The sequence below is a fragment of the Calonectris borealis genome, chromosome 1 (assembly GCF_964195595.1).
Source record: "Calonectris borealis chromosome 1, bCalBor7.hap1.2, whole genome shotgun sequence".
Taxonomy (NCBI): domain Eukaryota; kingdom Metazoa; phylum Chordata; class Aves; order Procellariiformes; family Procellariidae; genus Calonectris; species Calonectris borealis.
The window spans coordinates 168,840,936-168,863,097 of NC_134312.1; the positions used below are offsets into that span (position 1 = coordinate 168,840,936).

The 22,162-nt window shown below is 35.3% G+C and overlaps 1 pseudogene; it reads right to left on the reverse strand.

Annotated features, from left to right (window-relative positions):
• Positions 1-1,982: 1,982 nt before the first annotated feature.
• LOC142078569 (uncharacterized) lies at positions 1,983-21,386 on the reverse strand (annotated as a pseudogene).
• Positions 21,387-22,162: the final 776 nt, after the last annotated feature.

The following is a 22,162-nucleotide window of genomic DNA, read 5'->3' on the forward strand; positions in this document are numbered from 1 at the left end:
CAAATGCCCCCTTCTTCGGCTAGCAGGTAATCGAGAACCATACAATGTTGGAATACCGCTGTTCGCATTCGAGTGGCCTAGTCTGCCAATAGATCCGGGGCATGGGCCGTCTCGTTAGTAGAACAGCTTGCAACCGAATAATACCCCAGGTTTGACCACTTCCACCTGTTAGAGAGGTGTCAATGGATCGCCGATATCGACTGAGATTATCATATAACTTAACACCCAATCTGTCACCTCCATCCTCTGGGAGTAAAAAGAATAAGGGGTGAATTAGCCCCACATAACACACCCCAGTCCAATTTTTGGGCAATCACTTGTATGCATGATGTCCACAAATCCAGTAATGACCTTTCAGTGCCCAGGTATCATTTTCAAACAAATCTGTGGGGTTCTGTGGTAATTTGAAGTATCTTGTATTTTCTACTCCCAGAGGATGGTTCAACAGACTGTTCTTTAACAACTTGTCCAAGATCTCTTTACCTTTGCCTATGACTCCCCAGCAAATGGGTAGCCTGTCTGACGTTTGGCATATGTAACCAAAACTCTGACACATAGTGATGTCATTGTTCCACCAAATTCCGGTATTGTTTGGAAACTGAGGATATGTCTTAGTTGTGAATTTGCATTCCCAAGCACCGGAATTGCGGTGCCAAGAACAGGTAACATTGGAATGGTTATTAGATTAGTCAGCGGGAAACCAAAAGTTGGAAATCACCGACAAAACCATGCACACAATCAGCAGCTTCATATATTCCTTCTGTCTGGCTTTGGAGCCTCCACCTGAAAAAGAAAAGAAAGCAAACTTGGCCCGTTTTAAGGAACTGGAATTAATCTTATACTCCTTCCCATGAGCGTCTTTTGCCTTCCAGGCATACTTATTCATAGAAGTTTCCAGTACCAGGGGTACGGCTCCTAGAGTAGGGAGTTCAACCAAAACTGGTTGGCCCGGAAAATGTGATGGATTTTTAGGATGATCAGGGCCATATGAGGCTGGCATAATGGTTGGGGACTTTGGACAGAACACAGTAATTTTCGGGCATCTGTTTATATCCCAAGGACTGTTGATACTAGCCACTGTATGCCACAGCCGTTCGGCTCATCCTGGCTTGTGCAGTTTAAGAAAGAGCTTCAACAAGCCATTTGTTCTTTCCATAATCCCATTTGCCTGCAGGTAATATGGAGTGTGATGTACCCATGAAATTCCTTACTGAGCTGCCCAATCTTGGACTATTCTGGCAGTAAAGTGGGAATCATTATCTGATTGAATTGATTGCGGTCTGGGGAAGGTGCCAAACCACCCCTTCAGAGCTTTCACTGTGTTTTCCCCTATTGCTCTAGCAGATGCTACTGCCCTAAACTATCTCTGCTCCAACCAACACATAATGCTTACCTTCTGATTTCCGGAAAGGGCCGATATAGTCCACCTGCCAGGTCTCCCACAGCCCTTCCCCCTCCCTCAGGTGCAGGGGGTCATCCTCCAGGGGATGTCTTTTAAGCGGGTATGACATTGTTCGCAGGCAGACACACAAGTCTTACATTTTTCCCTGGTAACTGGACAACCTCGGACTTGGGCCTCGCAATAGAGGTCCTCGGCTCCTGTGATTCCTTTTTACATGTAGTCACTCTAACAACCGTTCCCAATCTTCTGCTATTTGGGTGTTCTCCAGGGGAGCCAGTCAAGCTAGTTCATCAGCTTTGCCATTCCACTGGCTCGCAGGGGTACCATCTTGTTGGTGTGAAACCACTCAGCCCACTGCAAATTTTCCTTGCCTAGCAACAGTCAGAATTTCCTGCCATTTCTCCTTCTGCTATACATATACCCTATTGACCTCCCACTTGTTCTGTTCCCAAAACGGAAGCCATTCCGTGCAGCCATACCATTTTCACACAGAGGCTCTCTGGGCCACGCCATCAGGGGGTGGAGTTCCTGCCAAAACTGTTTTGATTACTTTAAATGGGCCTCTGAACACTACTGGTTGTCATCGGATAGTTTGGTCAAGATCTACAGGCATCATCATTGGGGACTCCTGACTAGGCTCCAACTTCCGATCATACATCATCTGCAAGCAAGCTGCCTTATGCACACTTTCCACCAACTGATCAACAGTCCCTGTGATTGTGAGTGGATTCCCCCTCTCCAAGGGGTTCAACCCCCCCGCCCAATAGGCTGCCCGCTGGGTTAAAGACGAAGGGGCGCGGTAATTCCCAGTAGTTAAAAATACTCCTAGTCCCCAATACCCTTCTGCCTCCTTTTCACTTAACAAAATCTGATCCCCCCCAGGTAACGATATTCTCCACACATACTCCATCTCCGACTCCCTAGGGGTTCAACCAAAATTCTTTTTTAACTTTGCCAACTCAGGGGCAGTATAGGGGACCTCCTTGGTTGTAACCTGGGGGAACTGATCCTGATCATCATCATAAATGTACTCGGTCTTAACCAAGGGTCGCAGTGAGAATGGTTCCAATTTCTCTACTTTTTCTCTCGTTGCCTGCAAGTCATTAAAAGGATAACCAGTTTCCGATCTTGAGGGTATTTCCTCGTGGGCAGTGCCTGCAAGGGGTTGCTCCTTAAGGGCAGTCTGCAAAGGTTTAACCTGGTCTCTCTCTCCTTCAAGCTCCTTTAATTCTGCATTTCTTTTATTTTGTTTCTGCATGACTATATTAACTGTGAAAAAAGTGCTACAAAAGTCGTATCTCCTCTTACCCTAAAAATTCCTTCAGTCATTAACTATATTATTAGCAAGGTGTATATGTATGTTTTATTGGGCATTCAAATGATGTTTTTTGCTTTTTTTATAAAACATGAAGAACAGGTATTAAAGACCATTTATCCCATATATTTTATCTGATTTTTTATCTTACATTTTGAGACTCAACTAATAATTTCAGTCTCTCTTTCCAAGGTGACAAAATATCTAGGTGCCAAATTTATATATGATCTATATACTCCTATTATGCTCTCATTACAGTGAAGAGATCTAGAGCTTCACTTAGTTGTACGCATATATGCATCTAATGCTATCTGAGGTTCCCTATGCCATCCAGCCTAACATCCGCCTTTGGTTCCAGAAAAGCACTGGTCCTGTGTGTTGCTTGACAGCCCTATTTCAGATACATGTGTCCTGGTTTCGGCTGGGATAGGGTTAAATTTCTTCCTAGTGCTGTGTTTTGGATTTAGTATGAGGAGAATGTTGATAACACACTGATGTTTTCAGTTGTTGCTAAGTGCCCTCCTAGTCCAAGGACAGCTCCCATGCCTACTAACTGAACTAGGTGCACAAGATGGGAGGGAACATAATCAGGACAGCCAACCCAGCTGGCCAATGGGATATTCCATACCATGTGACGTCATGCTCAGTATATGAATGGTAGGCGTGTTCCAGGAAGTACCAATTGCTACTTGGTTATCGGACAGCGCGGGTGGTGAGCAATTGCATTGTGCATCACTCATTTTGTATATTCTATCATTATCATTATTATTTTCCCTTTTCTGTCCTATTAAACTGTCTTTATCTCAACCCACGAGTTTTTCTCACTCTTACTCTTCCGATTCTCTCCCCATCCCACTGGGGGGGCAGGGGGAGTGAGTGAGTGGCTGCGTGGTATTTGGCTGCCTGCCAGATTAAACCACGACAACATGTTACTAGGGTACTCTTCAGAGTCAAAGTAGTGAATCAGAATCCTGCTTTTAGACCTGTGAATTTAGATGTTGACAGTCTATAGCCTGAACATTATGTTCAGGCATTTCAGAATAATGCTTTTCTACTGATGTCCCAGCTTAATTTTGAAAAGACCGTATAAAAAGTTAAAAAGCATGTCTGGATTTCAGTGTACCTGATACCATATATAGTGATCAGCTCTCAGATTAGAACTGTACTTTTTATTGTTCCATGAGTGTATACGCCCTGTAACCTTCTAAATACTTGATGACCTCATGGTCAACAAAATCTTGAAGACTCGTGTAAAACATGATCTCAAGTAAAACATGTATGTGGTGGACTGTAATTTACAGTGGATGGTGATATACATTGTAATTCTGAAGTTGCCCTATCTCAGATATCATAATAGTTTATTTGTTTAATGCCAACCACTAGTATGTACTCGGACGTAAAGGATATTATGAGAAATTTATGTTGCTAAGTTTTTTTCATTTAACTCTATGCCCTTGAAAAAAAGGAAGTGAGAACTCACAATGTGAGCAGCAGTGAAACCTCAAGCATCACATTTGCTCTGAATTCCAAACTGAAGATAGTTCAGTTGATGATATATGATCATATTCCCTTAATAAGGAAACTGATCAGATTCTCCAAAAATCAATCATAAAATTAATTCTAAATATCAGTTGTAACTCTCAGATGCCACATAATGGCTTGCTCAGTAGGTATTAATGCAATAGTTTAATTGTGCACAGATGTTAGCAACTTAAACAACAGAGGAAAGTAATTTTTACATACATTAAAATCCTTTTGTGAAAGCATTATTACAAGTGTACAATCAGTTGGCAACAACAAGCCATATGGTTTTCTTGCTGAATGAGAGTTTTACTGATGTAGAGCATTCAGTCAGAATAATCTACATTAAAGTACATCATGTAGATATAAAAAAATCCCCTGTATAATATGGCCTGAGAAAAAAGGCAGAACTGTAACATTTTCACATGATTTATTTTTCAAAGCTATGCAGAGAATGCTTTCTTGGAAATCCTATTTTAGATAGAGTACCTTGCAAACTGCATGTACAATTAGAATCATAGAATCATAGAGTAGTTTGGGTTGGAAGGGACCTTTAAAGGTCATCTAGTCCAACCCCCCTGCCATAGGCAGGGACATCTTCAACTAGGTCAGATTGCTCAGAGACCCATCCAACCTGACCTTGAATGATGCCGCGGATGGGGCACCTACCACCTCTCTGGGCAACCTGTGCCAGTGTTTCACCACCCTCATTGTAAAAAATTTCTTCCTTATATCTAGTCTAAATCTACCCTTTTTTAGTTTAAAACCATTCCCCTTTGTCCTGTCGCAACAGGCCCTGCTAAAAAATTTGCTGCCATCTTTCTTATAAGCCCCCTTTAAATACTGAAAGGCTGCAATAATGTCTCCCCAAAGCTTTCTCTTCTCCAGGCTGAATAACCCCAACTCTCTCAGTCTTTCTTCATAGGAGAGGCGTTCCATCCCCCTCCAACAGGTCCATGTCTTTCTTGTGCTGAGGGCTCCAGAGCTGGACGCAGTACTCCAGGTGGGGTCCCACCAGAGCAGAGTAGAGGGGCAGAATCACCTCCCTCGACCTGCTGGCCACACTTCTTTTGATGCAGCCCAGGATACTGTTGGCCTTCTGGGCTGCGAGTGCACATTGCTGGCTCATGCCCGGCTTTTCATTCACCAGTACCCCCAAGTCATTCTCAGCAGGGCTGTGCTCAATCCCTTCATCCCCCAGCCTGTATTGATACTGGGGGTTGCCCCAATCCAGGTGCAGGAGCTTGAACTTGGCCTTGAACCTTATGAGGTTCACATGGGCCCACTTCTCAAGCTTGTCCAGGTCCCTCTGGATGGCATCCCATCCTTCAGGCATGTCAACGGCACCACTCAGTTTGGTGTCGTCTGCAAACTTGCTGAGCATGCACTTGATCCCACTGTCTGTGTCATTGATGAAGACATTAAACAGTACTGGTCCCAGTACGGACCCCTGTGGCACACGTCTTGTTACTGATCTCCATCTGGACATTGACTACTACCCTCTGGATGCGTCCATCCAACCAATTCATCATCCACTGGACAGTCCACCCATCAAATCCATTAGGCATAAACCTAAATGATTATGGATATCACTGTAGCAAAAAGTAAGTTTTTGTCATGTTTTAGCACACACTTGTATAGATTTCTCCTAGTGTTTAAATAATAATTCAACTACACAACCTCCTGTCTTCTTTTCTTCTTCTTTACTTCCCCTTCTCTCTTTCATTCCGCTTCCCCTTCCCCTTCTTCTTCCTTTTCCTTTTTTATTATTATTATTAATATTTTTATCTATAATATATATTTATGAATATATAATTATTATTATAATTATTATTTCATTGTGTTAGTAGATTTAATTTCACAACTGTATAAATTGCTCACATAAGCTTAAGGACATTCCATGTGTAGATATACTGGCATCACTAATTAGTTTAGTGCTCTGTAAGATAAAATACGAACTTTTAAGAATAGAGCTCAAAAGCTATAGAGATTCTTACTTTATTTTTTTGCTAAAAAACTATGGCACTAATGACCCACTTCTTATATGCACCTAATTTTCTCTGTATGCAATTACATACAATAACAAAGTACCTTCATGTTGAAAATTACTTAATCAGTTGTTCACAAGATGTCATGCTTTCTACAGGGAACAGGAAGTTTACGTCAAGATCTTTTAAAACATTGATGTTCTGTCATAGGTGGTTACTGATTCACATTGGTTCCTACATCTACTTGATTTCATATTTTGACAGATTCCTAGTGGAATACAAACCAAACCAAACCCAATAAAATCCAAATAAACTTTCTAACCAAAACTCATTGCTAGTCAAAATAACTCCTTCATTATTTTAAGAGTCACTGAATTATTTGTTTCTCTATGTATTTGTCCAGCAGTTTGACTAATTTAAAGCATCCTTTGATTTAATTTATTTCTCACAAAAATATCAGAGAGTTATCTTTTTCAAAGCAACCTTAAGCAATGAAAATGTTGACTATTTTTCATTTTTCATGTAGAATTCAACCTCACAAACTTGCCTTTTTACAGAACATAAAGATTTTTTGTTACCCTACAACTTCAGTGATTTACATACTTGAAATAACAATTATAAAAGTGCCAACATATATATGACTTTTTCTAAAAAAATTACATTATTCAGACTGGGTTTTTTAACAAATGTAACTCAAGTAATGAAAATGAGTGCAAGAAGGGATGCTTCCAGAAAATCTTATTACTTAATATGCAGACAATAAATCTAAACTAACATTTGTTTTATTGTTAAGATCCAATGCATTTTGTCTGTAAGTGGAGTTTGAACCATGGTAGCATGCCAGATCTTTCCGGCAGATAGAAGAAATTTTACAAGCCTTTCAAAAGAGATCTGAAATATTTCAGTTCATGTCAGTAGCTTAAAAACAGAAGAGGACACCAGTCTTTAAGGAGCTTTGGTGTAGTATGTTGCTTTTGTGTTCAAATCAGATTAAGAGTTTGCAGGGAATCCTCAAAATCTTGTGGGTAGCATTGGAAAAAGATCACGCTTTCTTTGAATTTTACAAAAAGACGAGGTGGGACACAAAAAGCAGAAACAGGAATGAAGAAAACAAAGAAAATGAAGAAAAAAGAATAAAAAGAAAATTTGTGCAGTTGGAATCTCTCTTAAACTTTGCACTCATTATGCTGCTTAAAGATGAAAGAATTTGGCCAGCCAAGAGTGGGAAATTGTAGGTAACCGCAAGAAGCATTGTCATCCAAACCTCTAAATAGCTGAATCTGATTGTTTTTTTCTGGAAATTTTATTTTAATTTTCTATTTTTACCCCAATCTAACCACTTGCTTTACATAATTCCCTATTTATCTGACCTGAGAGAATATATATTACACTTATGAATTATCTTCAAGTCCCCCAGATTATGAATTATTTTAGAAAAGCTCTTACAATAATGTCAGAAATCACCATTAGAATGCAAAAAGATGTTTGAAATAGCTTTTTTCTTTTTAAAGAGCTGAAGATAGGAACACTTTATCTATGCAAACTTCCATGAAATAAAAGTTATATTTTATTTCATGCACGTATTATGGTCTAAGCCCAAAACTGAGCCACAACATCTTTCTAAGAAATCAATTTCAAATTCAGATGCCTAAATTTAGTTGTCTGCAGCAACTGAAGACCAAGTAGGAAAACATAGGCCAAATCAAAGTTGCTAGATGCCAATTTACGAGTAAATACGGAGAACCCACTGTTGCCTGAAAAAAGTGTTCAACAAATGTGCACATGTATTTTAGTATGAGCTGAATAGCTTTCTCAATTCCACTGACTCTACTGCTTAGACCAACTATAATGTGTGTGAAGACATCTAACTAATAGGCAGATACTGTAGACAACCTGAATGTCTTAATCTGGGGCTGAATTGCTCCCTGGATATTGCTGGACTACTTACACTGGAGCGCATAAATACAAAGCATAACATAGCATTATCCATGACTGCTTGCATAGACCAACTGTCTACAAAAACAAATTAAAAAAACACAACACCCAAAAATACACAGAAAATACTACTGTTGTTAAAGCTTCACTTACACTTAAAGTGATACATGTTGCTAATCTAAAACCTCTATGTATTGTCAAATGAACTATAAGCTAACTCCTCTTTCCATTGAGAACACAATTTAAAAAGTTTTGGAAAACACATATTCTTCACAACATCTAAAAATGCCTCAAAGCATGAAAACATAAAAATGCATGGATAGTGAATTTGTAATTCAATTGGCCATTATTTCTTGATTATTTTCAAGTCATAAAAGAAACTATACGAGTGATATTTGAAAATGGTTTTAAAAGAGCATAACAATACAATTGTTTTGAACTTTCACAAGGTACCACCATTTGCATATGATAATATGAACATAAGTTTAGAAGATACTCAGATGAAGTCTACAAATTAATGTGACTATAACCAATATGTGTTTTCAGGTGACTTTCCATTTCACATACTACTTATCAACAGCAAAATGGTTTTTAGATAATTGTTGAAACTTTCTGCAAAACAATTCAAGTTCAGTACTGCATTTTTAATTTAGAAACATGTGAAGTGACTGAGGCATGTTCTTACAAGATAGTAATCTCTGTAACCTTGAAAGTGTTTTCTAGATATTAGCAATTACTCTATATTAGGTAAGTTTCCCTTCTGTGATTCCTGTTTATTTTAAGAAAAAAAAAAGACAGTGAGTGTTAGAGACCATTGGTCACTAGCTATTGCTTCTACTTTTTCCTCAGTAATTAAAATGTTTTGTATTCTGTCTTAAAACTAGAAAACTCTTTCCTTCAATATGTCAGAGATATAAAACATTAATTAAAAACTATTTGAAAAAGTTTAGGGATACTTTTATCGTAATTTGTTTAAACAAATACTTTGGGAAAATAAAAGAAATGGATTTTTTTTATTTTCTATACATTATTTCTCAGATACCTGATTTCCATTTGTGGTTTCAGATAATAAAATTAAGCCCAAACAGCAATGTTTTCTAAAAAAATATAAAAATAGTTTAAAATTGATTGGAAGCAAATGTTAGAACATTTTGCAAATGTCTATGCAGATTGAAAACTAGAATTTTGGGTCACCATGTGCTACTGAAAATGTTCATGTTTTAAGCATGTTGATTTCATTGTAATTGCAATTCAGGAGATAGCAATGTCATAATTCTAAACTTTTAACTGTTTTATCCATTTCAATTTTTGTAAGTAAAATTTAGATGTAGGATTTCACTATATATTCTTGTCTATTTTATAACAAAAGCAGAGATTTAACAGCAGGTGAACATGCATCTGTAACAAGCATGGTGGATAGCAATTGTATTAAGTTCTACTCAACAGTATTATTCCTAGTGATGACTATGGTAAAGAAATCATAATAACACTAATTATATTTAGCTCACCAAATGTACACTCAGGTCCTTTGAGACACAATCCAGGAATTAATAATCCCATTATTAACTGCTGTTTTCACGTGTTCCTTGGCCTCCATAGTTGGAAAAGCTTGGTTTTCCTCTTCTTTTGTTGATATGGGTTTCTAGTCATTGTGCAGCTTTCTAGTCATTGTGCACACACATTCACCCCCACACACATACTGATGCAATGTTCATTAATGACTTCAGATTGGGATGAAAAATGTCAGCTAGACTGAGGGTAAAGACTAAGAAATTGAGAGTTACGTATTTACATTAAACCTTTATAACTTGATGGCTGTGTGAGGTCTGTCTGCTAGTTATGTAATGCACTTACAATGGCAGATAAAAGTTATATAATTCCCATATAATTTTGCCAAATTTTATAATTTTTAAAGTCGGAAACATAAAAAGGTATGCAATCTTTTTACTACTGCATAAAGGATTTTAGCTCCATGTCTTAGTATCTTTTTTCTGGCACCCCATGTGACTCAGTTCATTTATCTACAGTTTGAAGTCAAAGAGTGAGTCACTCTTTACATTTAGATCACAAACTGAGTAAGCAGGATACTTGTGTTTTTTAAAAAAATGTGTTAAAAGATTCAAATGTGCTAGCCCTCAAAATTTCCACAAATAATTCTAATATTTATTCTCCTGCTTTCTATTTCAGATTACTTATTCAAGTCACATACTCTGAATTTTATCTTTTGGAGCTGTGTTTGTTTCAGGAATTTGAGACTTTCCTTTTCACTTTTGAAAGGTTATAAAAGACCTGAAACTAAATAGAGAAGTTCTTCTTGTGTTTAATTTGATTAACCAGACAGAATAATGGCATGGCCTCCAGTACTTCGGTATGTATGAATGATTACATTTTCATAAAAGGGACCTTTGTTTTTACAAGCATTCCTCAAGCACAGATTATAGCGTGGTAATACCATTATAACAAGGATGATCTAAGGATAAAAGAAAAATATATTTAAAGGAAGACATGTTATATCCTTTTGGTCAGCTGAAAAAACCCAAGTATTTAAACAAACAAGCATTTAGCTGTTTGTGTATAAAGGAAATGAAATCTTCTCTCATGTTGAGGTATTTTTATAGAACAAATAATATTACTAATATTAAAAGCCAATATTTGGCAATAATTTCTTATGGCACAGTTGTTTTGATTTATTTGTTTTCATCCTCTATAATAGAGATAATTATTTTTTGGAAAGTAAAAGAGGCATACATTAATTTGTAGTCTATTGGCTACAGGCAATCAAGAGGGTTCTTTTCTAAAAATATTTATTGGGTGGACAGAAACAGTGTATTTTCCAGAAACACAATAAAATACTGCAAAATTTTAAACAAAATTAAAATTTAAGAACTTTCATATGACAGTTTTGAGAAAATTAAATGTCCTTCTATGATCATTCTGAATACTAAAAATAAATTGGAAAAAAAAAAAGAATTATCATGTGTAGTGAGTGTTTTAGATGAGAGTACACAAATATCATGTAATTACATATAAAGTCTGTTTTTTTAAGAGTCTAAGCTGAGATCAATAGTTATCAAAGAGTACAGAAGAAGTTGTATCACTAAGACAGTCAGTTAGCCTGACTGTATAGCTTACAGTTCAATATGAAAAATGTGAATTTGTATTTATGGAAGGGCATAGCCCTGACATCCTTGTAGGAATTAGACATCTGGCATTGCAGAAAAATTGGTATGGGCCTTTATGGATTGCATAAAAGTGTTTTGATATTGTATGTGCAGATTTCTTCTCATCTCTTCTGTTTGTGAATGGTGTGACCATAACCCTCTGTTTTGTCTATTACTTCTAATCTCAATTTTTCATCAAAGATGATTTATCCAAAAATAAATGGGTCACAGCAGTTTCATCTGACATGCATCAGATATGCATCTGACATGTACGCATCTGTGCATACAAATATACCTGCAGTTAAAAATAAGCTGGATAACTTGGAAGAAAAATAGAGTACGGATAGAAAAAATAAAGTACAGATAGGGTAAAAAGAACTGAGCTCATCTAGAGAACAAGAATATGGAGAATTAGTTTAGAAGTAGAGACTTACACATATGCTGAGTAAGAATGGGTTACCAGACCATACATATTTGAGTGTACTTTTAAAGAGAGAGAGAAGATATTCACTCTCAGAGTGAGGATGAGGATATGATGATAGATTCAAAAGAAAGAACTGGAAGAAGGAAGAGGCTGGTAAGAAGAAAGAAAAAGTCCTGGGGGGCAGGGACAGATGGATGGGGGGAAGTTAATAAAAATCTGATTAGTAAAGCAACTAAAAAAAGACAGGAAGGAGCAAGAAAATCTGAAATAAATCTGTACAAAGTAAAAAAAAAAAAAAAGTAGTAACTGCTTTTGCAAGATAGAAACATTGTTCAGGAAGAATTTCTTCATGCAAGTGTGTGTAAGCACATGGTATGATTCTCATTCTGTCATGCATGTGAGATTGATACCTTCCAGAAAACAGTTCTTCTCTGAAGGGGTTTTGGAGGGTACTTACCGTTTTGTTTTCCTATTATATATATAGAAAAAAAGAATTTTAAAGGCAAAGTAATAAAATTTGACAAAATATCTGGAACACCTAGTGACTAAATTTATTCTCCCACTTTTCTATTTCAGATTACTTAACCAAGTCACATACTCTGAACTTTATCTTTTAAAATGAAGAAAGGATTTGCATAAAACAAAAGACAACTGTGGTTAGTATCTCTCTAGCCATCCTAGAAAGGAGGGTTAGAATGCACCTTTAGTACCATGCTAACCTTATAAAGATGAAAGCCAAAAAATATTTATTGCTTGCATTTAATTTCTAATATTTTAAATTGATTTCAAGTTACTCAACAAGTTTTAAATAACATTTCCAATAACCTTATGAGATTGGCAGAGAAGTTGATAATTTTATTTTCAGTACAGGAATGTTTGATATTGGTTTATAACTAAGGCATCTGAATGCAAAATATACACTGAAATTTCATGCTTCAATATTATAAATCACAATTCAAGACCTTTAATTCTGGAGATTCAAGAAAGCAGGTTACAGATAAATCTTTAAGAGAAAACAAAAACCACCACCTAAGGAAATAGGAAACAAACACTACAAACCAGTAGTCTGAAAACACTGTTTATAAAGAATACGAAGGTGTTACAAGAGTTAAACTAAATACACACCATACACATATATTGTGCATAGGCACAAACACCATAACAACATGATATATTATTAGGCATCTTTAAGTTACGTGAATCAGGTGTTTACTAGAATGTAGATACCTTCATTGTACTTTACAATCATTGTATTGCAATGTGTGTGGCCAAGTTTTTTCCTGAAACATAAACATAAATCATTGCTTTTTATACATTTAATGGAAAACCATTCTCAAGGTTACTAGGTTTTTCTTCCAAACACTTTTTGAAACACAGTGTGGAAAGCTTAATTACAAGAATTCAAATCAGTGTTTTAGGAGTGAAAACAGGAAACGTTTCACTGGCATACTTTCACTGGCTTCCTGATTTTTTAGCAGATGTGAAAACATTGGCACTTTCAGTTATTAACCTACCAAACTGTATTATACAGTGCTGTGTTTCTTTTCTTTGCTTTCTGGCATGTAATAAATGTAGTGCAGATATCAGATAAAATGTAGAGGTATTACTTTAACTTAGCTGGTAAAAACTATGCTATCAGTTTTAACCTTTTCTCTTAGCCAATCATCTTCTCTATATAGCACGTCTGTATAATTTTAGACTATCACTGTAAAATACTTCCTGTGTGAGAAAATAACAGTTTCCTCTGTGATGTTAGTATTCCAATTTACAAACTAAGTTTGCGTGCTTAGGCTTTTGGCCTGCAACATTGTTACTTGAGATTTCTAATAGTTTAGGAAAAAATCTCTCTCCTGTAAGTCTTTATACAGCCATCTCTTTTTTTTCTTTTTTTCTTCATACAGAAGTTATGCTAACTTGATTTTTAATGGAAGTCATGATGTAAATATTAAAATTGATCTGTGCAAAGAACTGCATATTTTTAATCTGTTTGGGGTTTTTCCACCTCCTCCATGAGAAGATTTTTGCACTAGTTTTCAAGAAAATTCTCAAACTCCAGTAAGCCATATAAACCTTTCTATAAACTTATGCTAAGGATTGCATAAGATGCACAGCTAAGGATTTTCTCTGTTTCTTTGATTTTTTCCATCACTATTCTGGAATTTGATGGTGAGAAAAATTTTTCTAATTTTGTACCTATATTTGTTAATAAACAGTTTATATTTGATTGCACTGTTCTTCAGTTAGAAACAGAAGTTTTCTTTCTGTTTAAAAGACAGTTTTCTTTTTTCCATAAGGTGCTACAGATTACATTCATATCTCAGTCCCAGTTTTGGAAAGCTAAGAAAATAATAATATTTTGAATACTGCCCCAAAAGCGTAACCCTATATCTGTCTTATTTCTATTCTCTTACCACATTCTTCAGGATCATATACTAACCTATACTAATGGTGATTCCTGACTTTGTATCATCAATCTACAGATCAGAACATTCCAAAAATTTCTTTAAGACAATGCCTTCTGGGTACAGATGCTTCACAGTTTAACGTCCTTTCACATGCAGACATTTAAAGCCTGTCACATTCAAGTCTTTGGGCTTAGCTGTTATTTTTTTTAGTATGTCAAACTTTGCCTTTTTCATGAATCCAAAGCTTTAATTACAGACCTGCTTTTCTTCCATTTAATTTAAATTGAATCAAACTTCAACACACAGTCCAAAATTGTTTTTTATGGCCCTTCTATAATGCACTCATTAGAAAAATAAAACCCAAAACTTGTCTAAAATAGCATCACCTCTTAATGGTTCAATAACTATTTGATGAAGAATTTTTTTATTGACATCCATGTCCTTCCATTTTTTTTTTTTTCCCAAGTAACATCCTGAAAATGAAATTATTTCATAAAAAATCCATTCCATGGTGTTATTTATCCCCATCATACTACATCACATCCAAATACACAACAGAAGTTTACCAAAAAAAAAAAAGCTAAAAAGCTCAGCCTCGCTAGACTCTGTTTTATCATTCTTCCCCGAATTGATTTGATAGGAATGTCTTCTACTATATGAAAGCTAGATGTTTTTACTCCTTCACAATCTCTTACATCAACAATGCACAACATTCTCTCATCATCTTATATTCCTAACTTTCTTAATTATTGAATATTCTTCAATAATTGTATTCTAGACAAGACAATTATTTCACAGTATTCCCAGTATCTACTCAGTATCTAGTTTCAGTAACAGATCATTTTGATGCCAAAGCAAATTTCTTCTTGTTGAGTTTGCCCACTCAGTCTTTTTTCATTTAATGTATGTCTAACCAAGACTAAATGAAATCTCGCTAACTACTAAACTTTCACTTTCTGTGATAAAGATTAATATTAATAAGGAAAACAAAGAGAATGACAATATATTTTTTAATTAATTCTGCTATTAATATTCCTTTATCCATTCTCATATTATCATTTATCTGATTTTATTTCTCTTCTAAAATAAAACTAAGTATAAAGTCTGTGCAAGTCTTTCCTTGATTTCTCAATTTGTATGAGTCTCTCCAGCACCAATACAGAAAGCTATTTCTTTGTTCGCTCATATGGGATCTGTCATTCCAAACAATTTTTAGTAGATATATCCCAGTGATCAACTGTAAGTCTATCACTATGTTTAGACACTTTAGAAACTTCCTTTACTGGAATTATGTGAAATTCATCATGAGACAGGATATAAAGCCTTACAATAAAGAGCAGTAATAGTACAGTCATAAGATCAAGGAGAATCAGAGAAATATATGTTTCTGAGAACAGGTGGTCTCAAAAGATCCCTAAAACAAGATCCAGTATACCTAAACAGTTCCTGACAATTGTGTCTAACCTGATCTTGAAAGCATGCATTGAAGGATAAATTTCAGTGTCTCTTAAACTACTTAAGAACTATTTTTCCGATCCCTTGTGAGCATAGGCACAACTGTCTCAAGTTATGTCCTCGTAACAACAAAAAACAACAACAAAAAAGAAAAATAGGGCATATCAATTAAAAGATTACTCCTTTAAATAAATTTCCTTCTTTCTATATATAATACATAAATCTATTTCAATTTTTCTTTATGCTTTTTTTTTTCAGATATGCTTTTTGTATTATGCTTTCCAGATTTTCTGCAATATTTTTGAAGTGTGCTTTCCCAAACACACATCAGAACAGAAGACAATAAAATAAATAATTTCCTCCTCTGACTTTTATACAAAATGATTGGTAATATACCCCAAATGGTATTTTACATCTTATTTATTTATTGCAACTGTATCATGTGGTGGAACCATATTCTATTTTTGACCTATTGAAAGCCCAGCTCCTCTATTTTGAAATACATCTGCTTAGCCAGATCAATTTTACATTGATGTGCCTTGCCTTAGCACATGAATTCACATATAGTTTTAATTAAGTGAATTATATTTCTTGCCTTTTGACCATTTTTTACGATGCTTGCAGCTCCTCATAGATTAATATTATCTATAAATGTTTTCTAACAACAGAAAAGCTGTTTGTAAAAAATACTGACCAGAATGAAGTCCAAATCAAACTTTCTTTGTATCCAGCTTGAAAAACTTAAAAAGAATTATAATTAGACTTGCAGTACTGGTTTTGTTGGTTGTTGTTGGATTTTTTTTTTTCTTTTTCATTCATTTCTTCAGTTATTTTAGGATTTCTTAAAGCCCCTGCTTCCCTACTTTATTCATGACGTTCCCATGTAGAACATGTTGAAAACCTTATCAAACTCAAGTTATATAAATTCTACTGCTGACATTAGTTGCTTACTTTCTCCCTAAAAGAGGAAAATATATTTGATTTTATATGGTTTCTTCTAAGATCTATTTTAATATAATTGATTATTGATAGATTGTTCAATAACATGTTTTACTAATATTCTACCAAAATTTGAAGAGTTAATCCATAATTTCCTGGACCTTTTTCTTTCCTCTTTTCATCATGCTGTAAAGGATTTTCAGACAGGTAGCAATAAAGCTGAAGTTAAGGTTTTTTTATTAAAAGACTGAAATTCAGATGTATTGCCTCAACAGAATTATTTAAGTGAAGCAATTTCAAGGAAAAAGTTTAATTTGCTTGCAGAGATATATTTCATCTTACATATGACAGAGACAACAACCCAAAATTAAAAAGCTTCTTATGATTCAATACAGGAGAAATATTGTGACCATTTGACTCATGAACAACTCAAGACAAATAAGCTTACCCATAAGCTTTTATGCTTTGTGACTAAAGAAAAGTGACAGTGAAAGTCTTCATGAAGTGCAGTGGACAAACATAATCAGCTATTGACCAGTTTTTAAACTCACTAGAGAGATTTCGGTTAGGATCTATATGATATATCTTTATCATGAATAATATTGATAAAAATTTTTCTGTCTCTATGTTACTAAAATTCATTAAGACTTATATTTTGAAAATTTAAATAAATTGGAATGTTTTGGAAAGTTCAGGTTCTTTAGGATCCCTTGCAGTTTCTAATGTTAGGTTACAGCACACGAATCTGCAGAGGTAACTATAGAAGTCTAAGCATTAAGATTTTGTAACTTATTCTATAAGAAGAAGAAAAACACTTGAAGATTCATATATCTGAAATGTAAAACTTTTTCAAGAAATGAATATTAATCACACTTTGTAAGAACTAAGCAAGTAACAGAAGGAGATTAAAAGAACATTCAAAATTTTGTATGCAGGACAACGAATAGGGAAGGATAGAATTAGGAATGAGATGTTTGCCATGCAACTCAAGTCACTGAAGTAAGAAAATGAGTAAGGAAAGTTTCATCAGTGGGAAAGACTCAAAGAAATAAACAATTTTCCTGGATTTTTACATTCCTAAACCAATTTCAGTGTGTCTCTGTTGTTAATTCCCTGTCCATAGAACATAAAAAGAGAGGTTAAATGAGTCTGTGCAGTAGGAGACTGTAGTTACTCAGATATAAAAAGGATGTATAAAGACAACAGATGCAGCCCTAGTATATCAATTATATAAAGATAAAATGGGAAGGAACTTAGTTCTGCTTGGAAGTGGAAGTATTTAAAATCACGGAAAGCTTAATGGGGTAGAAAAAAAACAGGTATCATATTATGTTTAAAAGGAACATAACAAATTATTCTCAAAAGAACAGCAGTGTTTACTCAATGACAGTTCCATTGCTCTGAATTCAATTACAGAGTGTATTACTCACTTTTAAAGGACAGCGTAAGAGTACAGATTTTACAACAGTAATTTCATTTACCAAACGATGCCAATTCCTTATTTGGGATACATAAAGATGAACCATTCAGCTTGTTGGCTTTATTTGCAGCATAAAGACATAAAAGAAGACTTGGTGCTCTGCTACGTCTCAGAGTTGTCTAACAAAACTATAACCAAAACAAAATATGTATGTCAATACCATATAACTGAACTTCTTAGGGAAGGGTTTTATAATCTACTTTCCATGATCTAGGAATGCATTTTCTTCTTTAATGGCAACGTTAAAACTGTAATTGTGATGAATTAAACACAATCAGAAAATACATCACAGTAGGAAAAAAAATGTTTTCAAATTAGAATCAGATTGCTTACACACTAACTCAACATTTTTGGCAGTTTCTGCTGAATATAGTTACTTGACTAGAAAAAAAGAATAGCTTCTTCTGGAGAAAAATATTAGTACTTTCTGTATTTTCAGCAAATAGCAGATTTTTTTTGCCACAGAGTGGTTCATTTAGCATTGGTGATTAATGAATTTCAATTTTTTCAATAGATTATTTAGAAAGTATTTAATATTGAAACATAGTTATGTTTGGAAAGGTGACTATCCCTAAGCAGAAAAGTGTTTTGTTGAATAACTTTATTATTATGCAGTCAGCCTTAGGTCAGGACATAAGAAGGGGACATAACAAATATAATTATTATTGCCAGTAGTATTGTCTAGTCAAAAATCTGTGAGAAGCTGTTATGTTAGCTGCTGCATGAGCACAGAACTAAAATATAGACCTTTTAAAAGAGCACTTATTAAAATAAGTCAAAAAAGAAGAAATGAAAACAGACAATTTTCCCAGAATTTCGCTTGGGAACAGTAGTATCACTACTAATATATTATCTGATTATTTCAGTAAAGACCAAGACACTCAGTTCACAAGCCATTATTATATATTATAATAGCTGAACCATTCTCTTTCTTGGAAATAATAGTAATAATAAACTAACCATATAAACACTCTAAGATAACATCTTTCTGTTGTATTGGAGACAGTATGAAGAATTTTCATCTACTTATTACAGTCTCAGAAATAGGAAACAAAATAATTCTTTACACGCTTATGAAAGAACTGCAGCAAAAGGGCTGGTCTTATTCTGAATGTAAGTCTGATTTACATGGGCCAGGCCTAGTCTTCATGCATGGCCAATTCTCTATTACATTCCTGGTCAGAAAAAAAAATTCCAAGTAGTACTGAAGAAAGAAAGAATTACGATGCAAAAGTGGCACTCTATCCAGAGAAAAAGCCATTGTGCACTCACAAACTTTTTCTTTAAGGGAGAGGATAATATATGTAAATTTAATCTCCTGAATGTGTTTGAGAAAGTAACTGGCATAACACTGAAGAATATATGCAAAGAGAGAAAGACCAGTACTGCAGTTGTATCAACAACAAGTGAATTTTAAGAGCTTTCAAATCTTTGCACAAAGGTTTTAATTTTCACATTGTTTTAAGGAATTTATTCCAGTGTAATTTCAAGAATTCATTAACTTCTCTATATGGATAAAAATTACACTGAAATAAGGTAAAAAGATCTGTATCCACAATGCACAATTCTTTAGTCTGAAATAATGGGAAAACAACTCTTTTTTTTTTTTTTTCCCTCCCAGTTTTTATACTCAGAAATAAGGTTTAGGCTGAAAATTATTTTTGTTTTTTTTTTCCATTTACATTCCAAAATTTCCACCTGCGTCACATGGACTATATGCTGCCTTGTTGCTTTAGACTCAAAATAACTGAATATCACATCTCATTTAAATACTGGGGTCTGGTAGGAACAGTCACGTATCATTTATACACTATTAGATATGACATACGTAATTATTTGCTCCAATACTGTTCCTTATTGTCTTTTATTTTTGTTTAGTTTAAAGGTGGAAAAAGAATTCAAGAGAAATCCTGAAATACGATATCTCAGTAGGTTTCCATCTAATGTCACATTAAAAAATAGAATTTTTTACCAGTGTCAAAAGGCAAAACTGAAACCTCTGACAGCAGTCAGATGGACACAGTTCTAGGACCAGTTCCTGGCAGAGACCCTGACTTCAGTTGAAATACCACCATATACAAGAGGACTGTGGGACAAATGATGCCTTGCAAAAAGACAGGACTAACAGGTGAGATGTCTTCATAACTCTGATTCAGAATAAACGTAAATCAATCTGAACAGTCAGCTTGTCTTCCATCCCCAGAAAAAGGAAAAACTTGATCTATTTGTTGTACAGTAGAGACTCTTGCACTACCATTAAATTTGCCTTAACCGTACGTTATAAGATTTGCATTTCATTATGAGCTTCTGTAACAAAAATATTTCTATTCACAGAGCTGGTTAATGCCAACTTGTTCAAATGTGAATCTCTCTCCAATAATGGCAGGCAAATAAAACACTAAATAATTTCCTGGAGACAAGCAAATCCTAAAGTACAGGGCAACAGTTCTCTTGAATAATAGTACATATTTCTACAACAGACTGATGGTAGATTTGTAACACCAGTTTGATTTGATACTGATTTTCTGAGCAGTGAGCTTCCAAATGGCAACAGACATGTGCATCAGAACAGACATGTGAGTTCTCCTTTGCTTTACCCTTTTCTTTCCTTCTGGTAACTGATTTACAATACGTCAAGAAACAGAGATCCTGCTAACACACACTTTATTCATGCATAGACATTCTTCATCCAGTCATGCTTGTTCTGAGATCCCAAAATGAAACTATTTTAAGCAACGTCTCTCCTGAAACAGCTGCGTAATCTTGCCATCTTGCTTTTTGATCTTTTCTCCATTTTTTTCCTGAAGCTGCTAGAGACGGCAGGGGAGGCTTTAGCTGTGGCTTTTGTAGCTGCTGCCAAAACTGCTCAGTAGTGCAGCAACTGAGTTACAGAACTGCAATGTCTGCTGTCGGTATATTCTATACATCTAGGCAAGCCACTGCATATTCCAGATATCTAGCTCATAAGTGCAGAACATTGTTTTATCCAGAATTTCAAAATAACAATTTTTAAATTGACTTAACTATCCATCATAGAGTCTTTCATGGAAGAAGAACTGTAGATTAATTTTTAAAGATAAAATCCCCTCAGAGAAAAAAAAAAAGGTTCTAAAAGTATGTTAACAGCAAAAGGAGGACTAAAGAAAAAATTGGTCCATTACTTGATAAGATTGGTCACCTCACAAAAAGGGATAAAGATAAAGCAGAGACATTTAATACCTTCTTCACCTCTGTCTTTAAAGCCAATGATGGGCTCTGGGACCCCCAGAGCTCTGGGTTGGAGGACTGTGACTGGGAGAGTGATATGCTCCCAACTGACTTTGAACTTGTACAGGATTTGCTGCTGCAGCTGAATGCACATACGTCTACGGAGCCCGATGGGATTCATTCAGAGGAACAGAGAAAGTTCGCCAATGTTATTGCGAGACATGTCTCAGTTACTTATCAATGGTCTTGGGAACCTGGAGAGGTCCCAGTTGACTGGAAGCTAGCAAATATTATTCCAATTTTTAAGGGCAAGAAGGAATACCCTGGTAATTATAAGCCTGTCAGTCTCACTTCAGTGCCTGGTAAATTATGGAGAAGGTTATTCTGTGAGTTATTGAAAAACACTTGAAAGACAATGCAGTCACTGGTCAAAGCTAACATGGGTTCATGAAGAGAAAGTTATGCCTTATTAACTTAATATCTTTTTATGACAAGGTTACCCATCTAATAGATGAAGGAAAGGCAGTGGATATGGAGAGGATTTGAGAGATTTTATCAAAGCTTTTAATATTGTTTCGTAGAGTATCCTTCTGGACAAAATGTCCAGCATACAGCTAGATATGTAAACAATATGATGGGTGAACAACTGGCTGAAGGGTCGGGCTCAAAGAGTTGTAGTAAATGAGGTAACACCTGGCTCGTGGCCAGCTACCAGTGCTACTCCTTAGGGCTCAGTTTTAGGGCCAGTTCTTTTCAATGTTTTTATCAATGACCTGGACACAGGAGTTGAGCGCACATGAAGTAAGTTTGCTGATGACACTAAATTAGGAAGGAGCCATTGATTCCCTCAAGGATAGAGAGACCTCACAGAGACATCCTGATGGATTAGAATGCTGGGCAATCTCCAAATGTATGAAATTTAACAATGAG